Raw genomic sequence first — 249 nt, 5'->3', positions numbered from 1 at the left:
AGACGGGAGGAGGAGGTTGAGGTTGGGTGTATGAATAGGGATTGAGGAGGGGGCAGGGGGGCATTAAAGTCAGGGGAGAAGTCTCTGTTGGCCAGCTGAAACTGCTGATGGTGATATTAAGGGAACAAAATCATTCTCACAGATGGCTCAGAAGCCTATATTTAGTAGCAAAGAGTGAGGGGGACAGAACCCAACTATAATATAACCTCAGAGGACTCTGGGGTGTGTTTAGGGTACACAGAAAGACTT

Source organism: Astatotilapia calliptera, chromosome 13 (genome assembly GCF_964374335.1).
Source record: "Astatotilapia calliptera chromosome 13, fAstCal68.1, whole genome shotgun sequence".
NCBI lineage: Eukaryota > Metazoa > Chordata > Actinopteri > Cichliformes > Cichlidae > Astatotilapia > Astatotilapia calliptera.
This window is presented reverse-complemented; position numbering follows the sequence as displayed.